Raw genomic sequence first — 8,387 nt, 5'->3', positions numbered from 1 at the left:
ACACACTTAAAATACTCCAAAACTCACCCAATTGACTTTAAACGCATCGAAAACACACCGTACCTACCCAAAACACACTCAAACTCATCCATAACATTCTAAAACACACTTAAAACATCCCAAAACACTGAAAACGGCCCAAAACACACTTAAAACACCCCAAAACACCCAGACTGACCTAAAATACCCACAAACGCACCCAAAATTCCCCGGTATCCACACAAAACACACCCAAACTCGTCCATAACATCCTAAAATACACTTGAAACATCACAAAACATTGAAAACAGTCCCAAACACACTTAAAGCACTCCTAAACAAGCCTAAGACACCCCAAAACACACCAGGAACGCTAAATATTGACTCAAACATCACCAAATCCCTAAAACACACACTTCAACACCCTTTCAACACCTCCAGACACACTGCAACACTCCCTAAACACCTCCAGACACACTCCAACACCTCTTAAACACACCAAATACACTGGAAGCACTGTCAGGGAAGACAAATACTACCAAGACAGACAGGGCAGCAGGGAAAATTAAGCTAAATATTGTTTTCTTATCATTTTTCTGTTTTACCACCTCCTCTATTCCTTCTCCCTTCCTCTTCCTCCTCTATTTCTCTTATTTTCTTACTCATTCTACTCCAATCTACACGTCTGAGTTTAGAAACACGTGGAAACACCAGGAAAACACTGCAAAGTACGATAATTATTACCGAGGAGACAGCGGAGCCGATCAAGGTCCCTGGTCCATGATGGCGGCCGTGACGTCACGGCAATTTTACGTACCGTAACGGATTTCATTTCGAAATTGACCCCTCGAAAAAATGGAGCTAGGCTGGAATGCCTTATATATTCTGACTTGACAAATACTTAAACTAATATTCACAATATTAAAACAGCTCTAGCCTGAGTAGTATTTAAAAAATATCCACATGAAATATGGAAAAAGTGTTGAAATATTCGGCACCATTTAAATCATTGAAAAGTCCACAACATTTGAATTTTTAGGAACGTAAAAATTTTTAAAAAATCTGAACTATCATCTTACACAATCAAAAGTGACCTGGAACAAGAAGTAAACAAATAAAACCGAAATTGTGTAAAAACCAAGTGTTGAACCTAAATACGATTAAAAACCACTGAAAAGTCAACCTATTTTCATTCAACAACAAGATAAAACACTTTAAAACATACAAACAATTTTTTCAAGCAATGAAAAGTTAGTTACAAGCTCAAATAGAGAGACAATAACACAAAAAGTGTTGTAATAACAACTTTTAACAGGACCATAAACCATTTTTAAAGTCCACTTATTTCTCTCAACAGGAACCAAAAAACAATTTAAAAATCATAAGCAATTTTTAGAAATACAAAAGACGTAGTTAGAACGTGAAATAAAAAATCAAGTTTGTCAAAATACTGCTAAAAAAACACCCCGCATTTTCGGCAAGCAACACAAAATTCAACACAACACAAGCCACGAAAATACTTCTAAAGCAAATAATTATTTTTATAAACCATAAAAAACATGCTATACCAGCAGAATAAAGAAGTTAAGAAAAAAATAAAAAAATATTGGAACCCACAGGTTGAAGCAGGTTGGCAGAGGTAGCCAGGCATCATGGCGGCCCTTGTCAGTGGAGAGAACGGCCGCTATTTTGCCTGTTATTCTTCCATCGTAACTAAATGAGGCAATGGCAGATATATCTAGCTAGCGGATATGAAAGCCTAGTTATGTGGCTCCACTTAGTGACGTGTTAGGCTTACAATAAGTGAGAAATGAAGCAGATATTGGCGGACAAATGGGGAAGGCTGCCTCCACCTCAGCTGATAACATTAGATAAGTGTATTTTTTTGACGTTTTTATAATTCCTGTCATGGTTAATTAGTAAGAGTTTTGTGGTGGAGGCTTGGAGCGCTTGTGGCACCGTGGAATGCTGGGTCACGTCAATATATTCTTAACCAGGTGCAAAAACATGAAATACGAGGCTCAACAATAAACAGTAAGGTTAACCACTGACCTGACAGCCCTGTGTTGTTGTTGTTGTGGGTGACACGTAACAACACTATCACAGTTACCGCCTGTTACATCACACTGTGCAAATTAGCTGGCTGGACAAGCGGTGGGCCGGTTTCTTACCAATATTATCCCTTGTGGCACTGCAGGCACCTCCCGGCAGGCACCAAGCTTGCACCAGCACACGCAGGCACCCACCACGGCCCCTGTCACTGTCTTGTTCTGCGAAAATACGTTAAATAAAGCACCAGTTTATGGCACCCTTTTAACCTAGTGCCTTGTGTCTGACGTCTGGTTGTGTCGTCCGTCCCAGCCTGCTCCGCACAGTACGCAGGCAAACCTATCCACAACACACTTAGCTTTCAATAACAAGCACCAACTTCTTTTATATTATACTAAACTAATAGAAAATTAAATATAAAGAATTATAAGCGTGTAAAAATAAATCTCAGGCCATTATAACTGTAATTGTCAAAATATCTAGATGTTACTGATTGAAGCGCCAAATTCAAACTAGTCCTGGCGGGACTTACACTGCAATGTCTCGTCCCTTGTGTGGCGTAATGTGAAATCATTGAAAAGCTTGTGTGAATTGAAGGCTTGGCTTAATACTGTGTTATATCTCAGCTTATCATTATTATATATTATTATATATTATATTATTATATTATTATTTATCTGCCTTCTCACACACCTCTCCACTTCATCCCTACTGATTCTTTCATCCAGTTCATCTGCATTCTTCCTTTCCAGTGTTACACATTCTTCTCTCACACTAAACATCTCACCTACCCCACCTACTTCTTCCCAGAACCCTTTGATTGCCTCCCTGATTCCATCCTTCTCTGTTATAACTACACCCTCCACTTTCAGACTCTCCACACCAACACTGCCTGACATATTCTCACCTCTCATGAACTTGTACCATTCACGGCCACCTTCCATACCTTTCTCCCTTAAAGATTGAATCACTCTCCTTTCACTCTTCACTTTAGCATTCATTATCATTCGTCTTGTCAACCGCTGCTGCTTCACATACGCTGTCCATGCATTCTGATACTCATTCTCTGCCTCATCGCTTTCATGCCTCTTTTTCCCTAGCCATCTACACTGTCTACTCATTCTCTTTCGCTCCTTCCTAGCTGCTCTGGTTTCATCATTCCACCATGGTTTACATACATTCTTTCTTCTACCTACTCTCACAAACCCTATCTGGTTCTCAGCAGCATCCCTCACGTCCTCAACCAGTTTCTCATTCAGACGCTCCACGTCATGCACACTTTCGTCGTCCCAGCTTCTCTCACTCAGATCAACCTGAAAGTTCTCCCACCCTACATCTCTCAGTCTCCACTTCTTTTTCTTACTTGCCACTTTCACTTCATTCCCACCATGCATCAAGCACTCCACCACCAGCATGTTGTGATCGGACACAATATCAACCAAACCATCCTCATCTATCCACATGTGCGACACAATTTCACGCATTCTTCCATTCACCAACATGTAGTCAATTGCCGATTCCTTTTCTCTTGCACTCCAAGTCACACGCCCCTCAGCCAAAGTAACATTCAGATTTTCCAGCTCCAGTTCATCAATAAACTCTCCAAGCATTTCACCATTCCTGTTCACCTGTTCCCCCAGTATTCCCACATGTGCATTCATGTCACCCATAACTAGCACTCTCTCCTCTCCATGCTCTCTCACAACTTTCTTAAGTATGTCATACTTCCTCCTATTTTCCCTCTCTGCTCTTTCACCCATGACAGTCATGTATGCTACCACCAGTACCACCTTCTCTGGTCTGCCACGACCATCCATGCATTCCACTCTGACTGCAAGCACATCCTCACTACAGCTGGATAGATCTTCATCTTGATTTTGATGCTACAGGTGACTCAGGCCGCTCCTGAGCCATGCCTCTGGAATGGCAACTCCTGCAGGAAGAAGAGAAAGAGAGAGAACACACACACACACACACACACACACACACACACACGCACACAGGAATTTCAATCCACTCCCCTTCTGTCATCCACAAAGTGTTCCGTATCAGTCCAACTTTCTTGTCCAGCAGGCACTGGTTCTTCAGTCTGAGTCCTCTGTTCCTCAACAGTCATAAGATCTTTAGTCGCAGTCCAGTCTTTTTCATAAGGAGCGATTTCTCTCTCTTCATTGTACCCGTGCCTGAAAATATTTTTGGCTCCTTGGATCACTCCTTCAAGCGTGAAGTGTGTGGTCGCTTTGCAAGTATTTTCTGCATGCAGCGTTGTGGAAGCTGTGGTGAAGCCATTATCTTGTGTTGACGGGCATTTCAGACTTCTCTGCTCATCACTGGTCTTCTTACTTTTTTTTTTTTTTTTTTTTTTTGCGTTTGTGACCGCGATCATACAGGCGCATGAGTTCGTCAAATGCTTTATTTCCCAATTCATGCAACAGCTCTTTGATGTGCAGGTTGCGCTCTGTTGCCGTGACAATTTCCATGAAAGGATTGGAATGCGCATCATGTTCATCCTGTTCTTCAGTAGTGTGCATCTCGTCACGTTCATGGTTGAAGTCGGGATTGTCCAAAACTTTGTCTACCAGATCACGAAACCGTTGCACGGCGTTGTTGTCGTGCTCTCGTACAATGGCGTGAAGGTTCCATTTATTCTCGGATTTGTTTTCACCTTCATCTTGTTTCCCTGTTCTGCGCATCTCTTTTCGTTCATGCTTGGCGTCGGTCACCAGACCGCTGACCGCCTCTGTCCCGTAACACGCTGCGAACCTTTCTTGCGTTCTTGTATTTCTGTCTACGCTTTTTCTGTTTTTTTTTTTTTCTGCTCTAAGTTTATCTTTGCGTGCATCTTCGCGATATGGGCCGGCCAGAAGTTTCTTTTCGAGAGCAAGAATGAATTTTGAGTGAGGATGCTCTTCTTGTCCTTCTATCGCGTCCTCATATTCCTTGTCTGGTTCGTGATGCATTTCGTTGTGCTCTCGTTGCGCTGGCTGACGTCTTCTCCATTGTTCACTTTTGTCCTGGAGTTGTGTGTTGGCCCTCGCTCGTGTTTCTGTTTTTGTCTCATGTAGGTATTCCTGTGGTGTGTTCTCTGAATTGGTCTGCTGTAGGTCGTACAATCCCACTGAGAAAAAAATCACAAAATATACGAAGGAGAACACAACAATGCACTTCAACACTCGGCGCACGGTGTGTGTGTGTGTGTGTGTGTGTATACACACACACAAATTTGTGGTGCATAGAAGCCGCCGTCGTGAAAGCAAGTGAAGACACACACAGTAGTTAGGCGCGTCATGTGCATACTGTGGCCTGCGGCAGGGGACGACACGGGGCCTTGAGGCAGCTCATTTTGTTATTATTAAGGCGTACTAAGATACTGTTTACGTGTAAATAGATGAGGGATTTAATGTTTCATATATCTTGCTACTCCAAGTGCAGTAAAGAGAGCGAGTCATGCTGCAGTGAACGATACTAGACACACACCAATCACATGACACCACCATTATACAACCGTGACAGACACACTCAACTCTCATATTTAATGTTTATTATGGCCTTCCCATCAAGTCTTTCTATACATACATTTTACAGACAAATTTTTTTTTTTTTTACATCAGCTCTCTCTCTCTCTCTCTCTCTCTCTCTCTCTCTCTCTCTCTCTCTCTCTCTCTCTCTCTCTCTCTCTCTCTCTCTCTCTCTCGGAAAACATTTCAAATTAATTTCTTCACTTTTTTTTTAAGCACACTTTCACAAACTAATTTCTTCATATATATATATATATATATATATATATATATATATATATATATATATATATATATATATATATATATATATATATATATATATATATATATATATATATATATATATATATATATATATATATATATATATATATATTTCATAAATTCATTTCCTTACAATCTCTCTCTCTCTCTCTCTCCTAAATGGGAGTCTCAGTTCAATACTTCCTTTTTATTTTCCTGCAGGGTGAGGAGAAAGCCATATTAAGAACCCTTGTCTGTGTCACTCTGGCCTTACCAAACCCTCGCAGGCACTAACACTGCACAATGATGGCAGCTATAATACTAAAGACCAAACCCTCGCAGGCACTAACACTGCACAATGATGGCAGCTATAATCCTAAAGACACGAGGCAGATGCTTTCACTTCCCTTTATTATACAACTTTGATAAGGGTCCATATTTAGAAGCACTCTGCTCTCTCACCACGACTATTTTTCAAGGCCACAGAGATAAACAGCCAGGTTCTCAAGAATGCTTCTCATATTCATAATGCAGAAACATTGTTAATCTGTCACTAGAATCTTGAAAACAGCCTTAAAAATGCTTTGGTTTCTCACCATGGCTATTTCCTAAGGCCACTGAGATGATTTTGAAAGGAGTGGGGTGCAGAACAGAAGTGTTTTAGAATATGGTAAAAGAGATGGTGATCGTGGTAATGATGATGGTGATAAAAGTGAAAACTACAGTATGATGATGAGGGTGGTGGTGGTGGTGGTGGTGGTGGTGATGTAAGCTAGCTATTGCTATTATTGGTTAGTCAAGACATCCATACACACTCTCAGCCTCAAAAAAGTGAAGTGAGTCATTCCACAATTCATGTAGCCCATTGTATTGTTACCATCACACGCTACATAATAACAATAAATGGAACAAAAATGTCAGAAATGAATGACAAATAGAATACATGTGATAAATTGAAAATTACAAGTATTAAAGTAAATAAATGGATGAAAAATAAACACTACATAATCATGAAAGCAGCGTGACACATTAGTATTTTCTACACCAGTGAAAATTTAAATACATAAAAAATAACTAAATAACTAAATGCACAGAATAGAACCCACATAAAACTAACTAGTAACTGAGTAAATAAATAAATGAATAAATACAACAAATAAACAAGCAAAAGATAAATAAATAAGAAAAAAAACATAGCACCCACATAAACCTAAATAAATAAATAAATAAATAAAACAAATGAATAAATAAATAAAATAAAAAAGCAACCACAGCACACATAACACAAACCTAAATAAACAAATAGATAAATAAACAAGCAACACCCACAAAAACTTCAATAAACAAACAACAACAAAATAATGAAAACAAACACCCCACAGACACTGACCTCTATCACCTTCGGAAAACAAAACTCCCAACAAGGATAACAACAAGACAAGGCATTCTGGCACCCTTCAATGGCACTCTCACTGGCACTCTCACACCTCAGCCATCAACCTTTGTACTTGCCCTGCACTCTTCCAGGCAGTTCACAAGAGGCACTTGTACAGCTGAATATAGGTATTCAAGGCACATCTTACATAGAGATGACTCAAAATCAAGATTCCGTTACCATCACACTCTTGTTTTCTGATGGACTTGTAAATGTAGGGAGCTTTTACAGTGATTAACCTTTTTTTTTCTGAGTGTTATGTGAGGTCTTGATTCTTAAATGTTAGGTTTATGAAAATATATCTCTTAGTTATATCATAAATATACATAAGCTTTGTCAGGGTTTCTTATAAGCTTGTGAAAAAAATGTTGAGAATACCTACATAATTTCTTTTGATGACATTATAATACAGCCAAACAATAGGTTTGCATGAGGTAAAACCCATATATAACCTGGCCTTGGCATTTGCTAAGTAGCCATACTCGTATTTCCTAAAACTCTGAAAACTGAACATATAAAATTGAGGCAGTGTGAAATGAAGAAAAGCAGAGCCGTTAAGAAATCAGACGTGGCGCAGTGAGGGGGCGGGGCGAGCATGGACAACAGAACACGGGAGATGGAGCGTTCCCGAGTTAATTTTTATAAATGTGATGGTTCAGACGCGATACACGTGTGCTGTGGTATGGAAGGCGACAACCAGCAGTGCCTAGGGAAGCCGTCACCAAGTGGAATCACGCAACACAACACCAGTCAGCAACCATCCTGGTAAGTGTTATGACTGGCTGCTGTAATGACTTGTTAACTGCTAATATCTACAATTTCCTTCATTTCCTGTAATCTAAGGAACGTAAAGCTACAATTGAAAACAAACATCATCGAATTGCATTGTATCGTTCAGTAGATAACGCAGGAAACGATAAGAAGATGCAGTATGTGAACATTACGAATTACCTTGTTTACTTGTTAGGAGAGAGAGAGAGAGAGAGAGAGAGAGAGAGAGAGAGAGAGAGCGTGTTATGAGATCGTGTATTAAACTTATTCCTTGTTTATATTTCCCCGCCGATGCGAAGGAGAGGAAGGAGGCGACGCATACCTATCGTTCACTTGTTTCTGTTCCTGACGATTTGCGCAGCGTTGTCTTGGCTACGGCACTGTGTCCT

Source organism: Scylla paramamosain, chromosome 22 (genome assembly GCF_035594125.1).
Source record: "Scylla paramamosain isolate STU-SP2022 chromosome 22, ASM3559412v1, whole genome shotgun sequence".
NCBI lineage: Eukaryota > Metazoa > Arthropoda > Malacostraca > Decapoda > Portunidae > Scylla > Scylla paramamosain.
Note: the sequence above shows the minus strand (reverse complement) of the source record.